Source organism: Oryctolagus cuniculus, chromosome 9 (assembly GCF_964237555.1).
Source record: "Oryctolagus cuniculus chromosome 9, mOryCun1.1, whole genome shotgun sequence".
NCBI classification, from domain to species: Eukaryota; Metazoa; Chordata; class Mammalia; order Lagomorpha; family Leporidae; genus Oryctolagus; species Oryctolagus cuniculus.
In genome coordinates, this window is record NC_091440.1 from 51,590,246 (window position 1) to 51,609,686 (window position 19,441).

At 36.4% G+C, this 19,441-nt stretch overlaps 1 pseudogene; it reads left to right on the forward strand.

The window, feature by feature from the left end:
- The window catches only part of LOC100359133 (DAZ-associated protein 2 pseudogene), an 84,602-nt pseudogene extending 65,507 nt beyond the window's left edge, over positions 1–19,095 (forward strand).
- The last annotated feature ends 346 nt before the right edge of the window (positions 19,096–19,441 follow it).

A 19,441-nucleotide genomic window follows, 5' to 3' on the forward strand; every position in this document is an offset into this window, starting at 1 on the left:
GCTAAGTATTCTGTGTTTTCTCTTGAACATCGCTGAAGATGTTTAATCAAGGAAAGAGTATATGAAATACTTGTTTTAAGAAGCTTATCTTTTGGTAATGTGGAAATTTAATTGAAACTGGGCAAGATTTTAATTTAAGGGGACGAGAAAAAAGGTTAGTGCTGTAACCAATCAGGAGGAAAATAATGAGTACCTTAAATAAAGAGACAGGAGGAGATCTGTTTCCAGCTCAAATTTCTCATTCAAGGGATAATCATTTAAAGAATCCAAAATGTAATGGGCAATTTATTCACACTCGTAAAAGGAACACTGGGAAAATGGGTATCTTGTCTGCCTGATCCTTATCTGCTCTTACTGAACAAATAATTGGGTCTCAGTTTTTCCATCTGAGAAATAGAACTGACCTAAAAAAATCTGAAGCTCTCTTTCAATTATAAAATTCTAAGGCAAATACAGTTTCCCTATTTCCAGTATAGAGCTGTTATTTACTGCTCTTTTTGCAAGTTAGGAAAAGAAAATGAACTCATTAACTTGGAATTAATCCTCCAATTATGCTCTTATATCTAGAATGCCAGACATTGATAAAGACTTTTTACAAATAGTAATTAAATTTAGTTATCTTTATGAGAAATGTTTTTCCAAAGAACAGTATAAGTATAAATTTTAAATTAAAGTTGCATTTCCTCCTGTGTCATAAAGAACAGCAGAAAATCTCTTTCTTTTAATATATCATGTTATTTATTTTTAAAAAGCACAAATTAATAACTATGTACAGTTAAGCCCCTCAAAATCCAATGCTTGTGGTTGCAAAATTTAAGCAGTTTTAAATACGGTCTACTTGTTAATTCTAATTATAGTTGTGCTGGAGTGCCCCAGTTTTGCCCTTGAAGCAGAAACTTGTAGAAAGCAAGCATTTTTCAGGACTGATTAAATGAACACAGGTAAGTGAGCCATTCAAGCCATCTTACCTTCTTATACTCAAATGTCATGCGTTTTATTATACATATCACGTGGTACTATATGGCCTGAAACTACTTATACAATATTTTAGTATATTTGACTTCCAAAGCAACAGGTTAATATGATTAACCTGTGACATTAATATCTGAGCATTAAAAATATAATGTTTATAATTTCATCAATTTAAAAAAATAAATAAATAGCATAAACTTCATTTTAAAGAATTTCAATTCATCCTGCATATTCTATGGAATATGAAGTTGTAAGGTATAAGACATAAATCCCAAAGTAAACAATCCGGTTAAGAAATGGGCAAGAGACATGAGCAGAGATTTTTCAAAGGATGAAATGCATGGCCAATAGACACATAAAAGAATGCTAAGGATCACTAGCCATCAGGGAAATACAAATGAAAACTGGTAGCTTTGGGATCCGCATGGAGGAAAGGCCTATACTTCCGGCAATGAAAAGTTCCTACCTGTACTTCTGGGAAAGAAAAGTGCTTGTCAAGGTCCCCACAGGTGTGTATAGGTCAACCAATGAGGATCAGACCCACCTCAACCTTTAACCCCCATGCCACAATGAGGTCTCACCTCACCCCAGTTAGAATGAGCTATCATCCACAAACTGAAAAATAATAAATGCTGGTGAGGATGTGAAAGAAAAGGTACCCTAATATGCTGTAGGTGGAAAGGTAAACGAGTAAAACTATTATGGATTTACCTCAGAAATGACCCAGCCATCCCACTCCTGGGAATTTGCCCAAAGGAAATGAAATAAGCACAAGGAAGAGTTATTTGTAACCCAATGTTTATAGCAGATCAATTTGCAATAGCTAAGATATAGAATTAACCCAGATGTCCATCAATTGATGACTGGATAAAGAAAATGTGGTATATATACACAATGGAATACTACTCAGCCATAAAAAATAATGAGATCCTGTATTTTACAACAGAATGGATGAAACTGGAGACCATTATGCTTAGTGAAATAAGCCAGACCCAGAAAGATAAATATATTTTATTTGATATGTGTAGAATATAAAAACATACAAAAATAAACTTACATCATGACTTGATTTTTGTTTATAGCTCTTGTCTATATTACTGAGGAACAGTGGTCTTTGCACTTTTTACTTGCTGGATGTTATGGTTAGTGGTGCCTTAAGCCTTTACCTATAACAAATAAATAAATTACCTCTAAAGCAAATTGATCGGTCTGCACTGCGGCGTAACAGGTAAAGCCACTGCCTGTAGTGCCAGCATCCTATATGGGCGCTGGTTCGAGACCCGGCTGCTCCATTTCTGATCCAGCTCTCTGCTATGGCCTGGAAAAGCAGTAGAAGATGGCTCAAGTGCTTCAGCACATGCACTCATGTGGGAGACTTGAAAGAAGCTCCTGGCTCCTGGCTCCAGATCAGCCCAGCTCCAGCTGTTGCGGCCATCTGGGGAATGAACCCATGGATGGAAAACCTCTCTCTGTCTGCCTCTGCCTCTCTGTAATTCTGCCTTTCAAATAAATAAGTCAATCTTAAAAAGGAAGTAAATTGAAAGGATGTTATTTCAAAACTTAAAAGCAAAGAAAAGAAACAAAGGAAAGAGGGAAATTTGAGGGAGGGAGGGAGGGAAGGAAGGAGGGAGGGAGTGAGAGACCTATGGTTATTTTCTTAGAATTCTATGAAATCTATTTTCCTTACAGTGATAAAAATTAAAACTATTAAAACTCCAAGTAAAGCAACTTAGTAGAAGCAGATTCTAAATAAAAACTGGAACTCTGGACTCAGTATCCCCTTCTGCCTAAAGCACTACAAGAATTAGACATTCTTCATTTGATTTTTTTCCAAATCCTCTAAATGAAGGGAGTGAGTAAACTACACAAGTCAAGGCTCCTAGCAGTGACTCGGAACTCTAGCTGCAAAGTGTATAGCTTCATAGCATCCACACTAGAAATGAAGTAACTGCTTACCAACAGGGGACCATGAACTTCACAGGTGGCATCGAGGCCAGACGAAGTGAATTCTAATATGTTTAGGGAAATAAACTGAAAACTGCTTTGGGCAATGATAGTTAAAGTGCATTATTAGCAAGAATCAGAAGGGAAGTTTAAAATTGATGTGGCATTGTAGGATTGTGAACAGATTTTGCATAAAGAGAATAATGGGGAAAGTAAAATAAGATACAGAAGAATAAAATTTCATGTTTTTAAAGCATAAGGGATCCTGTTTTCTTTTGGAATTTTCCCTTTGATTTAATGACCTAAAAAAAGCCATTTTGAAACTATGGTCACTTATAGGTTCAGTAGTACATTTACAATAGTTTTAACAAAATAGAATATATATATATATATATATATATATATATATACTGTATATACCTAGTTATGTTCCATGGAACAATTGGAAAAAAAATCATAAAAAAGTAAACTCTCTCCAACCAGTTTGAGCCAAAGAAGGGCTTTAAAAAACATGTTTTACAATATTTTAACCAGAAAGTTAGATAATGACTCACGTCACTTTGAGGCTATCTGGAGGAAAGATTGAGAAACTTAAATTTTATTTCCTCTAATTAATAACTAGAGCCAGAAGGAATATGTAACAAACAACAAGAAAAAATGATACATCAGTAGAAAAATTAGTAAAAGATATGATCAGGAAAATTTTGGAAGAAGAAATGAGAATATAATAATAAATTGAAAACCTCACTTGAAATAAAGGAATATCCTTAAATATACTAATTTATATCCATCATACACAAATAAAATAGAAATTTGGTTAGCTAACATCAAGAGTGTGGAAACTAGAGCCTTCACGACCTAGGAGTAGAAGAATAAATGATACAAACATTTTAGAGATAATTTGCAACTATTTAGTTAGATTCAATATGTATATGCACTAGGAGCTAAGACCTGTGAACTGTGCAAATTCCAAATACCAATACTGATGCACAGATACACTAGAAAGCACATTCGATAGCCATCAAAGAATGAGTTAGTGGAATCAAATCATCCTCGCTGTTCCACACAGCGAGGTGCATAAAATACTATGAAGTGAAGGTATAAAATACTATGAAGCAAATAATAGGAATGAATAGATATCTTTGGAGCGATAGGGATAGAGCTCCATGATTAATACTGATTAAATCAGAAAGAAGCAGAATGAAGGTTATACTGCAATGTCATTAACTTACTTTTCAAATGCATTTTGAACTGTATATTTTCATAGGTACAAACACAAACAATGAGGTACTAGAGTGTTACGACTGAGGTGTATTATTCACTCAACTCAATAGTTGTAGTGAAATAAGAATAAAATTAAAAACAGAACAACTCCCTTATAGACCTTGTTTGAAATTTACTTGGATTAAATTTAAAAATTCCCTTCAATCTCTTAAACTGATTTCTCTCAGCTCTTCTCTACCATACACATCTCCAGGTTATTTCAAAATAAACTGTGGCTAGCCTTAGATGAGTTTTAACCTGTCCAAAGCTTGCAGAGCTCAATCTGTTTTCTACAATAACAGAGATGGTAAAACTGAATATTAAATAAAAGAATACGAGTACAATACTATTTGATATGTCTAATGTGCTTTAGAGTGAATAAACTAGTTCTGGCTCTTCCTACTCCCTCTTTCATATTAATTCCTCTCCATTTACCTGTGAAATTTTCCAGATTCTTACTATTCTTCCTAATAAATGACTGTACAAATAATACTTTTAATGCTGCGTTATCTCTTCTATGTTTTTTGCCACTCATCACTGGTTTTATTCAATGTTTTCTGTTTTTACAGCAGCTATACTTGCTTCCTGCAAAAGCTACTCTCTTTAGATCTAAGGAAGGGAATTAAGAGCATGGATCATATCCATTTGTCCAATTATACTTCCGCACAACTATCAACTCATTATCTACCCTATGCATAAAAATGCACAGATTTCCTTATTTCTTTAGAACTTTATTTTTGAAGGGCTACTGTGTTACACAGAACCTATATTATTTCAATTAGCATGCTTTTCTCTTGTTATTCTGTCCCGTGTTGGATACCTCAACTATAAACCTGGCAAGGGTAAGGAAAGAAATCCTTCTTCCCCTGCAGCACCCTCCTCCTATCCTCTGTGTTTTCTGGACAGGATACAGATATCAGCAGAAAGTCCACTGGAGCTTTCTCAGGTGCCAGTCTTCATAGCTGAGTTTCAAAATTAGCAACTGAGACAGTGGGAGCACCCACCAGACTTGAAAAGAGGAAAGGAAACCACACTACCTCCATCAGCATAGGAGAGGACCTGGGCTTCTTTCAAAGGAACCTACTCATAAAATTCCCTCCCTTCTTACAAGTGTTAATAAAATAGGGGCAGCATTGTGGCTGGGAACTTTAAGTAACCACCTGCAATGCTGGCATCCGATACGGGTGTCGGTTGGAGTCCCAGCTGTTCCATTTGCAATCCAGCTCCTGCTAATGTACCTGGAAAAGCAGCAAAAGATGGCCCAAGTCCCTGGGGTCCTATTACCTGCTGTGGGAGATCCACATGAAGCCCCTGGCTCCTGGCTTCGGCCTGTGTGTGTGTGTGTGTGTGTGTAAATCCACATTTCAAATAAAATAAACTTGTTTAAAAATTAATAAAACTAAGAAACCCAACATTAATAAAAAACTATAGCTAAAAGAAAATTCTAAAGTCTGCATTTTGAAATGAAAATATACTTTTAGGTCATTCATGGTCTAAAGTGAGATTAATAATGAAAAACATAGGTGGGGCTTACCTTGTGGTGCAGCAGGTGAAACTGTGACCTGTGATGCTAGCAACCCATATCAGAGTGTCAATTCAAGACCTGGGTGACTATATCACTTACGATCCAGCTTCCTACTGCAGTGCCAGGGAAGACAGCAGAGGATGGCCCAACTAATTGGGCCTGGTCCAAGCTTTGGCTTGTGCAGGCACTTGGGCAGTGAACTAGCAGATGGAGGAGATCTTTCTCTCTCTCTCTATCTCTACCTCTATCTCTCTCTCCCTTTCTCTCTGACCCTCTGCCTTCCTAATAAATAAAATCTTTAAAAATTGAAAAATATAAAAATAGGTCTCATTAATAAAAACAATGCAAATACTTCATATTAAAATATGGAATATAGTTAAGGAGTAAAAATTATAATGTATATAAATAATATTTTAAATATTTAAAGGAATTTTTCAAGCATTTTGTTCGAAAAAACAAACAGCAAGAGATTAAAAGGAATAAAGGCTTATGAAAAAATTTAAAAAGGACTGAAGCATAAAAAAAATCTAAAAAGATGTTCAGCCAAAACCAAAAGCTATTTCTCTGAAGTTATTAATAAGATACAACAAGCTTTAGGAAAGAATGACTAAGGAAGAAGTCAAGGATAAACAATGTTAGTAATGTCAAAGGCATTGTCTATGTGGACTAAATTCTAAATACTTTAAGTAATTTTATGTTGAAGTTTACAAATATAAATGAAAGGCACACTGAATATAAAAAACAAAGCAAACAAAAGACCACTTAATAAATGGGCATCTATTTCAGAAATCCCTCAGCTCTACAAAAGATGCCAAGCTAGATGGTTTTATAGTTCACAGTTAACAATCTAAAGTAAAAAAAAAAATGTTCAGTTTGCACAAAGCACTTTAGAAGCTAGAGAAATAAATATGACAGCTCATGTTCTGGGTCATTTTAACCCTGATTAAAGACCAAAAAAAAAAAAAAAAGACATGGAAGATGTGTAAGTCAATCTTATGTATGCCATTAGATATAAAGATCCTATATTAATATTTTATCTAGAAAGCCGAATAAATAGAAACAAGGACAGGTTTATCACATGAAAAAAATGATGATGATATTTGTCAGTTTCTGACATCCCACGTTAGAGAATTCCAAGCATATGAAATGCAATCTTCAGTCTTTTAGAACTAAGGGTTGATAACAAGTCTCTGCCGTTAGTTTTTTACTGTCAATCAAATACAAATTACATTCTAAATTTCAGACTTATAGGATTTTTGTAAATTTATGAGTATACTTAGCAAGTTTTAGAAGGTTTTAGATGATATTCTAATGGTAATATGTAAATACAGAGAGCTTTGAAGGAAATGAAGAAAGTTTTTCCTTTAGCATAGTGAGTGGGAATGTGGTTGCACTGTTGCTCACTGCCTCAATTACAAACAATCAAAGAAAAAATTAAAATAAAAGCACAATAAGTGAAAAAAGCAAAGTATTAGATGAAGATGCATAGAATAACTGATTCAATTGTTTGAAAGGAATTCTACACCTGTATGTAATTACAAGTATACAGAAGTATATGCATATATGTACACACACACACACACACACCTATACCAACATGTAGAGGGAAAGCATGGAAGAGATACATGCTAATCCACATTATTAGTGATTCCACATAGAAAATTGGCTTAAAGAAGTTAAATGGTTAGTTTTACTTCTTACCGGTAAGTTTTACTTTTAAACTGTTAAATATTTTTTAAAGAAAACTCATTCGAGTAAAATGCAAAACAAGAGGGAATATGGCTAAAAGAGCAGGAAGACAGAGAAAGAAAATGGGAAAGAGAACAAATCTGAAAATGTAGGAAGAGTGAAATGAGTATAAGAGAAACACGGCCAACTTTCTACAACAGCTAAAGCAGATGTTGGTATACAATGCATCAGTGGCAAAACAAGTGCTAATTTCCCAGAATACAATGAAGTGGGGTGGAAAACCAGAATCAGCAGCATCTGAGAGCAGAAGAGAGCTGACCATGCCAGGCATTGTGGTGCGGTGGGTTAAGCTGTGGCTTGGGACACCCCCATTCCATATCAGAGTGCCAGTTTGAATCCCAGTTACTCCGTTTCCAATCCAGCTCCTTCCTAATGCACCTGGAAAGCAGATGATGGCTCAAATAATTAAGTCTCTGCCACACACATGGAAGACACAGCTGGAGTTCTTCTCCTCTGGCTTTGGCCAGGTTCAGCCCCAGCTGTCTCTGTCTGTCTCTGTTATTCATATTCTTTGTCACTCTGCCTTTCAAATAAATAAGGAAAGAATTTTTCAAAGGATTGGCAAATCACAGGTAATTTGTGAACAACCCATGCTGCACATGCTTATCTCACCATTCGTAACTGCAATATTTTCTCCCCAAGCCACAGTGGAGGGGTTTTCTATTTAAGAAATGGCCAATATTTTGGAGTTTCAGGCAATTAATTTGGGGAATATGCAATTCACTTAATTTGATGTTGTAGCAACATCAAATCACTTCCTTACCAAAAACTGAAATCACAGTTTATTCAAAAAGAATGCTAAGAATACTTCAGGTGGTGCAGCAGGTTAAGCCACTGCTTGTGATGCTAACATCCCATATCTGAGTGCCAGTTCAAGTCCTGGGTCCTGTGTTTCTGAACCAGATTCTTGCTAATGTGCCTTGAAAAGCATAGGAATATGGCCCAAGTGCTTGCACCCCTGCCATTCCATGTGGGAGACCAAGATGGAGTTCCTGGCTCCTAGCTTTGTCCTGTGCCAGCCCAGACTGTTGTGGCCATTTGGGGAGAGAATTAGTGAATGGAGGATCTCTCTAGCACTAGTTCTAGTTCTATTGCTTTAAAATAATCAAGTAAATCTTTCACTATAAAAATATACTTCATAACACAACTTACAGAATTCAGCCAAAAGATTGCTCAATATAGATGTTGTAACTTTTTTGGAAAAGAATACTGAATTTATATTGAGGCTTCAAGTTAGGAAATTTAAGAAACAACAAAGTAAATGTAACAGAAGCACATGGATGAAGGAATTAATGAGATAAAGTAGCAATTATTAAAAAAGAGAAAACAAAACAAACACCTTAATAAATAAGGCCAAAGCAAGTTCTCTAGAAAGACCAATAAAAATGCACCATTCTGGCAAGGCTGATAAGGAAAATTAATGGGAAAAAAAAACAAACAATGGGGATGAAAACGGAACATAACCATGGATGTGGAGGAGCATAACATGTTTTACAAAAATGTTCTTTACAATGTCATTTAGTAATATATAGTACATAGTCTTCAGGAAAAATAATCAATATTTACACCAGAAGAAATACTAGATGTCAACTGATTTAGAGCAATAGGAGAAATTGAGGAGATAGTTAAAACCCTGTCCTCGGAGATGCCAGATGGATTCTAGAAAATCTCAAGGCATACGGAATTAAATTGCTTCAGTATATGGTAAAAATTCATGAGATTCCCTTTTAATTTCACAAAATTATCAGAACCTCAGCTAGTGATGAAGCGCAATCTGATGTAGTAGCAGCAGCAACAGCAGTAATAATAATGAAATCCAGTCTTATAAATAGATAGATAGGAAAACACCCTAAGGAGAAAATTATCAAATAATCTGGGAGTTAATGAAAAGAATACCCCTAAAAAGGATGCAATCCAAAAATATATAGATTTTCTTGAATTTGAAAATATATTAATAAATGTAGAAAACTTTATAATAATTTCTAGAAATGTCCAGAAATCATTTAATAAATTTTTATTTTTATTTCAAGTAAAACTCTTAGAAACATTGCATTAATAAAAGCTTTCCAGACTTGTGAAAGTACCTGTGTCAGAAAGCAATTGCAAAATATAGTTTGCACACATATTTCATTAAAATTAAGAACAGGGATATATCATCCCCAGCATTACTCAGTATTTTTCTGGATGTCTCTGCTAGAGGATTTAGACAAAAGAAAAGTGCTTACGAATATTGAAAGAAAGAGACTAAATTTTCATTAGTTGTTAAATAATTTTCTCCTTAGAAAGTCTAAGCAAACCTAGGCTCCAAGTATTTGTCATTGGAAACTAAAACTAAAGGAAAAAAAGTTGATTCTATAAAGATTAGGATTGTATGTAATATGTATGTATGTCTTTGTATGTCTGTATGTGTCTGTTTCTATATACAGGTGCCTGTTTACATGTCTTTGTGTGTCTGTGCATGTGTGCATTTCTGTGATTGTGTGTGACAGGCAAATAGAGGAAGTGAGAAACATCCCAGAACAGGAGAGAACATGGTGCTCAGAAAGGCCAGAGGGACCTGGGAAGCAAGAGATTACTAAACATGAGTTTTGAGAGACATGCTAATGTCAGGTCTTGTAGGATCTTTGGATTTTGTTCAAAGAGCAGCATCTGCTCTCATGAATAATTAGCAAGAGAGTGACATATCCCATGTGCATGTTTAGGATATTTGCATGGCCACTGGGCAGGTCATCAGTTATTGTTCTGGACTCATAGAAACTGTTTAGAAAGCGTTTGTGCTTGCTCGAGAAGAGAGCTGAAGGGGCTTTATTTGAATGCTAGCTGAGGAAATGGAGAGAAGTAGGCTAAGTATTTATTTGAAACGTATTTTAGAAGTGTTAACTAACTCGACACATTAATGAAAGGAATGTTAGGGGCTGGAGTTAGGGAGCTTCCAATGATCCACTGAGCAACTGGGTGAACAATATTGTTGCCACTAAGTGGGATAACAAATACCAGGCTAAAAGAATGTTAGATGAAGGTTTCAACAGGTGAAATTCAGAAATTCATTTTGAGCACACTAGAATGATAAACTCATTTAGAATCCAAGTAGATTTGTCAAATTTGACAAATGAATCATTTGTCTAGTTTGGAAGAGAGGTGTGAGTGAGACATGTATTCAAAAAATCAGTTTTTGGTTTTTTGAAGCTATGTAACAAAATAAAGTCACTCAGAGAGAGAAAAAGTAAAAAAGAGGACCCAAGCTGAGCCCAGAGGCATTGCAACTTTTATACACCTTGAAGATAAAAAGAGACAAAAATATAGGGGAAAAAGACAAATGAAATGTCACAGGAAACAAGAATGTAATTGAAAAAGGAGAGGCACTCAATTAAATAAAATTATGCTAAAAATTTAGCAAGATGACTTTGACTAGAAGTCAAAGTCAGATTGTAGTATGCTGGAAAGGAAACGGAAGATAAGAACGTGCTTCAATACAGAGTATAGGTCATGCTGTCAGGATGTTTTGCTACTGAAAAATGGGGACAATAGCAGCAGAGTGAGTCTCTAGGTGAGTATTTCTCATAATTTAGTATTCATGGAGATCATGACACTCATTAAAAATGAGATTATGATTCTTAGTGCTCTGCTGTGATATGCTTAAAGAGTTGCTGCTAAAATCCTTGATATACTTGTCATATATATATATATATATATATATATATATATATTTTGGAAAGGCAGAGGGACAAAGAGACAAAAAAAGAGATCTTTCTTCTGTTGGTTCACTCCTCAAATGCCTGAACTACCATGGTTGTGCCAGGCAAAAAACAAGGAGACTGGAACTCAATCCTACCCTCAACATGAGTGACAGAAACCCAAGCACCTGAGCTATTATCTGCTGCCTTTCCAGAGTCTGCATTAGCAGGAAGCTGAGTTGGAAGCAGAGCCAGGCCCTGATCTTTTGCACTCTGATAGGGGATTCTGGGTATCTTAAGCTGTGGTTTAACCTGCTGCATCACACATTGAAGTCAGAAGACTACAGTTTAATGAAAGATCAAAGCACAGAAGCATGTGCAGATGAGAGAATACACAGGACCACAGTGACCAATCAGACGTGCAGATATCACAAAGATTTCCAACAGTTAAACTTCTCTAAGAATTTCCAAAATATAGAGGTGAACAAAACATACTGAGGTCTGAGACATGACACCTGATTCTCCTCACCACATCAATTGATTGCTCTCTGGATCAGCATGACGGCTGAGTCCCCTCAGTGGGTACATCTGGGTTATTACCTCTCATTTTGTTGAGAAAATTTAAATTACAGAATATCTTCATTTTATACACATGAGAGTTATGTAGTTTTATTCTCCAGGGAGTTACATCTCAGAAATCCAAAGATTGCACATTTACTATCTTTTGAGGTCATTCTGTAGATAAGGTCTCTTCTTTGTAACATATCATCAGTTTGGTTGATAGAGGCTACTTGACAAATACGTTATGCCCCTAAAGTCATCACTACCCCCAGAAAGGGGGTTCACAGAAAGATGGTTCACAGGCCAGCTGCTTTTACTACTTCCCTAGCAGGGTTATGATAAAACCCTCATTCTCCATCCTCATCTTCTGACCTTCATGAAGGACAAGAAATTTCCTTATATTCTCAACAGAGCAACATGGGCGTGAATGTTCCCTCTGCTCTTGCCCCTCTGCTCTTGCTTCACTTCTCTAGGAAAGTGCTTGCCTAGTGAGAGAGGGGCAAACCTAGTCACTCGACCTTCTTACTTGCTACTGAGGTCAGCTGCTGGATGATCTTGAATAGCTCCTTGCTTTCTGCATGAGCGTGCCTCCAAAGCACAGTCTCTTCCTCTGGCTTTCTGCCTAAGCTCTTTAAGCCCAGAGCAGAGTCTCCCCTGAGCAAGAAGGAGATCACTATTAGCTATTTGGAGGTTCAAAGCATTCAGATGACAAAATAGAGGCATAGGTAATGCTGCTTCAGAAACATAGTCTCTACCTAAAGAAGCTTCTAGTTCAATAATGGCTACACATTCTCCACAAATTGACAGTGCTCCACTCAGTTGACAAAAGTCATAGTACCCTTAAAACACTCAAGCACGTGTTATAAACACATTCTCTATTTTTACATGTTTTTATGTTTCACTCCTGCAAACTTACTTGATGTAGGGACAGAGTTCAACTTGTACTTTTACACGTGACCCTGTTGAAACTGCCCCAAGCAGGTTCTCAGTCATCTCATAGTTGGTAAGCAAATGGAAGTATTTCCTCTGCAAAATGATTTTAAGAGGCAAAGCATGTCCCTCTTGGTCCTGCTCTCCATCTTTGTGAGAGTGTTGAGAAGACATGATCCGAATGCAGAGACCCATGTTAGCAGCATCTGTGAGAGCTGAGGGGAAGGCTCTCACTTATCACAGGTGCACTTCTTAGGATTGTGGAAATTAAAGTGGTGATAAGGCAAGCATCTAAGTCACTGGCCCTTTTGTGTTCCAAGAAATAAATGACTAGGTCCTAGTTCCTGTAAGATCCTCACCAAATTATATCAAGCTTATCTTTTCAAATACTCACCAATAAAAACTTTTATTGTGAATAATATTGTATGAAAGTAAACCCTGGGGCTGGTGCTCTGGCATAGCAGGTAAAGCTGCTGCCTGCAGTGCTGGCATCTCTTATGGGTGCTGGTCTGTGTCCTGCCTGTTCCACTACAAATCAAGCTCTCTGCTGTGGCCTGGGAAAACACTAGAAGATGGCTCAAGTGTTAGGTCCCTGCACCTCCATGGGAACACCTGGAGGAAGCTCCTGGCTCCTGGTTCCTGGCTTCAGATTGGCGCAGCTCCAGCCATTGTAGCCAATGGGGAGTGGATCAGCAGATGGAAGACACACTCTCTCTGCATCTCTGTGTAACTCTTTCAAATAAATAAATCTTAAAAAAAGAAAGTAAACCCTACAAAATATTTATTCAACATAAACACTCATTTTACTGAGCAGCAAGTGCTATCCCTGGGACTGGTAAATGCCTCTTCTCTGTGGCCCAACCAGACAACTTCAACTCCCATCTTGGGTAACAATTAGGCAAAGGAACATGATCTGGCACCCCCGAATACTTACCATCTTCATGTCTCTGGCACAATGCTCCTTTATGGAGACTATGAAAAAAGTGCCATCAGTAAGAAAGGCATAGTACCTACTAAGCTGCTACAAAGTCTCTGTGGATATAAAATACTCACACAATGTAAGTGAGAATGCAAACTGTAGAATACAATGCTTATTCTTGTAATTCCATGGGCATGTTTGAGTGCAAATGTACAAGAGTATTTCAAAATTTATGGAAAACTTGAATTAAAAGATAAGTTTATTCTGGTACAAAATTTTTAAAATCCATATATGCTTAATACATATATGTGCTTTTCATGAACGTTTTGATGATTTTCCTTGTGCATGGATTGCAAAAATTTTCTACACCAAAATGACTTATCTTTCTTTTAAAACTGCTTTTGTTTTTTATTTGAAAGACAAGCAGACAAACAGGAAAACAGAGTGATAAGCAGAGAGAGCTCCATCAGCCAGTTTACTCCCCCAAATCCTCAAATGGAAGCAGCTAGGCCAGGATGAATCCAGGAACTATGAACTCAGAAGTCAATCCAGGTCTCCAACTTTTGTGGCAGGGGCTCCTATTTGAGCCATTACCTGCTGCCTCTGAAGATCTAAATTAGAAGGAACCTGGAATCAGGAGCTGGCTTTGGGATCTGAATTCAAGTATTCTGGTATGGGATGCGGGTATCTTAACTATTAGGCCAATGGCTGCCTCAAAACTTATTTTGTAATTCCATTTTACCCAAACTTCTTAAAGTACTCTGTTAAAAATAAATAAGTAAAATAAATAATGTAAATGCATGTTTACATACATACCTATAGCAAAATAAGAAGGAAGAATAATCAATTGTCATTAGTGGCTAAATTTAAAAACAAGATTGCAAGACTGTCTTATAGATCTTTGGTTTTTCTCTTTACGGTTGTTTTAAATCAGAAAGAACAGTTGGAAAAAAAAACACTACCACACATGGATATATTTTAGTTTAGTTAAGCTGAGTCAATAATATTAATAAATGTTATCCAATGCATTCCCTATTAGAAAGAATGATCTGACTTCACAGTATGGCTTTAAGTGTTTTCCACTACATCAGTTTTTCTGTGTTCCCACTGGCATTCTAACATGGACTGTGTAAAAAGGCCTCTCCTCCTCATACATTTTTCCAGAGATTATACCATTTGTCTACCCTTATATTTCCTTGTCCTTGTTTTACTGTTTAATCCATTCCAATGGGTTTATATCCCCATCATTCCTCCAGTCCATGTCACCAGAGATCACCATTTTGCCACACCTGTCTTACTTCTTGATTCTAATTTCTTGATGCCTGACAGAATTTCACGGAGGTAAAAATGCTCATCCTTGAAACATTTTCTTCCCTTGCCTTTCATGCACTACAGACTGATTTTCTTGCAGCTCATTCCTGACCACCTTTACTCTTTTCCCTTCCTTCTCCTCCTCCTTGGCCTCTGTCATCAGCCCTCTCCTCAATCTTGAGTCACCACATGGGTGATCCCATCTAACTCTATACTTCTAAATACCATCCATCATAATTTATAGTACTGACAGCTGACAGAGCAAGCAAACCCTCAAATTACAGTAACTAACAAAATAAGAGTTTACCTCTTATGCAACAACTTAGTGCTGTTGATGTGTGTGAACTCTTATTTAATAAAGAATCAGAAAGGCTGTAGAACAGAGAGTTTTGTGTGACTTTTTTCTCTCCCACTTTTCTTTCTCCCCATTACTCCAGAAACCTGACTATTTGAGTTATTCCTTACTAATAAAAATTAAGTCCATCATTAATATTATGATTACAGAGTTGTGTGGTTTCACACGAGAACATAATTGGCAGAAGGCAGGGTCTATCCGTATCACATGAAGATTTGGCGACTGGAGAAGTGGATACAACACACACAAAGTAAGTTGATTCATGGGAAAGGATGTCAGCTGATTGGGAACAAATAAGTTAGTCAGGAGATCAATGTAGAGAAGCTGCTTTAATTCAAGACAAGGCCAAACTCTAGTGAATGAATATTCAAATCCATCTGATGCTCTTGCAATTTTTGCCAATTTCACAGGTATAAGTGGAACAGAGACAGCACATGAATTTAAAATGCATTCATCAGGAAAAGAGAATGCATATTATTTAGGATGATTCACCAAAGTTCAGATGATATAAATCTAAAAATTAACTTAGCAGCAGAACAGCTATTTAGTCAACTCTTTTTCACTGTATAACAACAATGATGATAATAACAGTTGACATTTAATATATGCCAATCTTTTAAACACGCTTCATACATTAACACTACAATTATGAATGTATTTTCAGACTATTAAACTGTAAAGGTATTATTAATCTCAACTTCATTTTCCATTGTATGGACATTCCACCTTGAACTTAACTTATGAATTATTGCTGAATATCAAGTTTATAACTTTTCCTTGGTGTAATAAAACTGTAGTAAGCACCCTGAATATAAATGATGATCTCCCTTTCTGATTATGTTCTTAGTGTTAATTAATAGTATAGAATTAATAAACCAAAGAACAAAAAATTCTTGGTAAGCTTTTTGATATACAACATTAGCCTGTGCTCAGGAAACAACATTCTTACCGGGAATGAACAAAAGCAACTCATGTAGCAAAGAATTATCAATTTTCACTATTCATTTGTGTTTTGCTGGTTGGATCAGTGAAGATGGTCTCATTCCATGAAGTTATCAAGCTGATTACTTCTAGTGAGAAATTATTTTTCATTTTCTATTATTAACTTAATACCTCACTTTCCATAGATCCTTCAGAGAACCTAGTCTAAGATATATTGCCTTAACCTATTCTTTTTTCTTTTACTATTCATTTCTCTAATTTTATAGTTTCATCCTTCCATTTTTCTTTGGGCCTTCTGAGGATGTTCCTATTTAAATCTTAATTCGAAAATTAATTTTAGGCATTTTCTGTTGTTAAAAAAATCCATAAAATTTACAGGAAGACTACTTTGGCTATGGTATACTTAGTCTTTTTTGTCACTGTTTATTGCATATATGACTATATGCTGAGATCTGAGAATATATTTTTAAATTTCTATGAATTTGAGAATTAGATTTGACTTTCATTAATCTCTAGTTTTATTGCAATCTGATCATAAAATAGTGACTATATGATTACTATTGATTATTTCTGGAAATATTTCAAAAGTGGTTTGAGCCAATTTTTTATTTCTATCAAAAATAGTCACTCTCATATATTCACCAAGTGTTTTTACTTCAGAGCATTCTCCACTGTTGGTGGGAAATATGCTTTGGACTTAACTGACTTGGTTATTATGCTTCCCACACTACACAGTTAGCTATCTAAAGATAGTGATCACGATGTCTGATTTTGTTCATCACTACTTTCCCAGAACCTAGGATTTTATTTTGTGAATGAAACATGTGAGAGAAACATCAAGAGACTGAGGGAAAGGAATGCACAATCATTCAGAGAGTGATAAAAAAGTTCTTGTTAAAATATCAAGGGTGAGTTTGAAGAGGTAGTATTCAGAATTCTTATCTGTTTTTGTCTTAAAGCTCCATGTCACTTTTTATATTAGGAATTATTAGGTTGTTGAGATAAAGTTTCAGTTAATGGATTTGTTTTCTCATAAATACACATTTCAGCTAGAGCACTATGTTGTCTATTTACTCAACAGCTTTCACAAGCATGTTATTATCCACGAAAATGGAAAACTCAATTTCATATGAGAAAAAAATTTTATACAATGGATGAGGTGTCATTTCTTTTTATCATCCTTGATTTGTAAAGTACTGCTAGCACTAAGTTGACCTAGGAACATAACTTTGAAGCCTCTCTTTAAGGAATCCCTGCAATAACCAATGATAACGACAAAACGTGTGTTTTAGTGATGGTCTTGTTTCCTGATGGCACATCTTTCTTCTTAGAGAAGACTGATATTCTCATCTTGCTTGTATCTAAAAATTATCACAGAGCTTCAAAACCCATCTTAGGTAACAGTGCTGTGATTTTCAGCTCCCTAAAATAGAGTAAATGTCACTTCCTTGGTTCTGCCAAACACTATGCAAACTTTTCACATCATTGTTACCTACTTTTCCATTATATTGCAATTACTTGTTCACTTATCAGTCTCCCCAATGGGATTTTGTACTCCTTGATTGATCTGCTTTACAGCAACTCACAGTACCTAAGATATTGTAGCACTGAAACTTGGGGCACTCAAGCTACACTCAGGATACAACTGAAAGGAAGAATGGATGGACAGGAGAAGGATGTCATAACATTGGTGTCAATCAATAGCTGATATTGTGAGCATGGGTGTGTGTGTGTGTGTGTGTGTGTGTGTTGGCAAGCAGGAATGAACCACGTAGAACAAATTGAAATCATGAAAAGAATGATGGCAGCCCAGCCTCTCCAGTTCTCTTGTGGAGGTAATCTTCATCAAAGTCCTCCAGCTCTTTCTAGAGGAACAATTTTCACACAGTCAAGCCTCTGAAGAAATAGGTAGCAGACTGAATGCATATTTAGGGACTGCATGATAAATATCTATAGAATAAACTCATTCATGAATGAATGAATATCCAACAATGAACAAATACCGAAGGCAGAAAGTTAGAAATAAATTCTTAAATGTTTAAAGTACTTTTACTCCTTGGTGAAATGATTACTGATGCTGCAATTCTGAAGGGCATACTTTTTAAAATTTTGTTATTGGAATGGGGACCAAATCACCATAATCAACATTTTTGTTCAAAGTAGAGGTTGTTGACATTCATGTTTTGGTCTATTCTAGGCAAATAACTTTCCATCACCACTGTGGCTGTGCTGTCTGAAAAGCAAATGGGTTGTTAATTAGTAAGTGTGAATAATACCTGATTGACTCTGCTAAATTAGATTGTGTTGACCTGCCCAGGTGAACTTGTTGTTAACATTTATTAGAAACAACACGGACACGGAAGTAACTTCAAAAAGGAAGAGGATGGAAAATAAATAAATAAATATCTGTCCTCACCCCAAGTCCAAATGAATTCGTAGCCATCACAAACAATGAAGATCAGTACCTGATGTGGCCAACCCATCCTGTGCAGCCTCCCAGGAATACAGTGCACTCTCAGACTTTGCACCTCCTCCAGGCCCCACCCTACACTGATGTTCCACCTGTCTACATAGAGCTCTATCATCTGAATGTTGTTCATCCAGGGGCTGCCACAGTCCCCACCAGGTCAGCTGCATTTCCTGATGCCTCTCTGTATCTTCCGATGGCTCAGTCTGTGGTTGTTGGGTTTTTGGTTCCACAATCCCCATAGCTTATCATCTAGAGTTGGTTCCATGTATCCTCCTGGTTCAACAGTGTCAGTGGGACAAGGCTATGATGCAGGTGCCAGCTGTGGAGCTGGGACTACTGCTGGCAAACATCCTTCTTCCACCTCCTGGATGCACTCCCAGTTCCACTCAGCTTGCAGTCATGTAGGTTGCCAGCATCCTGGTAACTCATCAGAAGAGTAATTTCTTCCTGGGCAGCTCAGATGGTGGCTATACCATCTGATGAGGAACCAAGGCCACCTTGGTGCCAGGAAAAACATCACAAGTCTTTAGCACTTCTCACAATGTAAGTGCTTTAGCCATATTAACCTGAAGTTGCAGTTGAGACACATGTTGTTGGGGGTCTTTCTGGTGTCCAAACATCTAGGCCCTTTTCAAATTTAATAAGTATCCACATAATGGTAGCAGTACCTCCCTAAAGCATTTTGAGGTGGGGAGGTAGCCCATTCATAACATGAGTGTGGGTGAAGCAGCCCTAAGGATCTTCCTTTTATACCTCAGGGGTAATACTGTGCCATATTGGTCTTTGCTTTTACTAAATAAATATCAAGTAAGGTTTGGAGGCAACA